Source organism: Cynara cardunculus (genome assembly GCF_001531365.2).
Source record: "Cynara cardunculus var. scolymus isolate 2C chromosome LG 2, CcrdV1, whole genome shotgun sequence".
NCBI lineage: Eukaryota > Viridiplantae > Streptophyta > Magnoliopsida > Asterales > Asteraceae > Cynara > Cynara cardunculus.
In genome coordinates, this window is record NC_037529.1 from 65749549 (window position 1) to 65750910 (window position 1362).

The following is a 1362-nucleotide window of genomic DNA, read 5'->3' on the forward strand; positions in this document are numbered from 1 at the left end:
TTCTTTTAAGAAAACAAAATTTTTCTAATAATTTTTGGAATATCAGCTTTCTTATGGACTGGTCCGGCTGCACGTCTTACGCTCTCTTCTGCGTGTCTTACGCTACTCCAACGCCCAAGGCAAAGCAACACTAATATCCAAAGATTATTATAAAATGTTGTTTTTTTATAAAACGCATTCATCTTTATATATATATATATATATATATATTTCTAAATTTCAAATATTTAGATTAAAATAAAAGTTTGAATTAAATAAATTATAAAAAAACATGGTAATTTTATAATTTAATTTCACAATTTTACCGAGTATTCCAATTCTTAAAATATGCTCAATCACCAATTATGATGAGTCGCGTAGTGACATATTGGATAAGGTTGAGTTATAATTGGACCATATTGGGTTATGTTGGTTGTATTGGGTGGTAACGTATCACATCGGCTGGTTGTCATGTGTAGTAATATCTCGTATTGGGTTATAATTGGTCATATTGAACAATAACAAGTCATATTGGATTGGGTTGTTATTAATTTTGGTTTGGATTAGGTTGTATCACTGAATCATATTGGATGATAGCTTGGTCGTAATAAGTCGTAATGGGTTGTAATGGATCGTACTGGGGGTCCTATATACATTGTAATGCGTAACATAGGTAATATTGGGTTCTTGGGTTGTATTTGGTTTTGTTGGTTGTAATGTATCATATTAGGTAGTAAGGGGCCTTATTTGGTCATCCTGGTTTATAACGAGTCATATTGGATGATACTTGGTTGTAATGGGTAATGGATCATATTTGGTCATCTTGGTTCGTAACGAGTCATATTGGATGATATCAGTTTGTAATAGGTAATAATGCATCTTATTGGGTAGTAAAGTCTCCTTGCGAGTCTATTAGGTTGTAATATAAGTCGTATTAGGTGGTAACAAGTCATATTGAGTCGTTGTTACGTTTTATTGGGTTGCGTTGGGTCCTAAATAATGTAAAAATCTTAAAATATAGGTACTTATTGGTAGTGCATAAGTACAATTTGTTAAAACAATTTCTTCGGCAAAAAGTTAAACTTTTGTCGAAGGTTTTCGTCTACGTTGCTGGTAAAAGTTACTTTTATCGACGAAGGAAAAAAAATCCCTTTGTGGTCACGGAGATTTAAATGCGATGACTCCGGGATATCTACGAAACAAGTGGTCATCTTGAAATTAGTCGGCTCGCATAACGGGTTGGATATCCAGGTTAATAAAAAAAAACATAAAAAAATGATGGGACCCAAATGACAGCAATATCTAAACTCTATCATGTTAATGATAGATGGACACGTCAACATCGTCAACAAGGAGGTAGGTCCCACTGCTGACCTTCTCCCT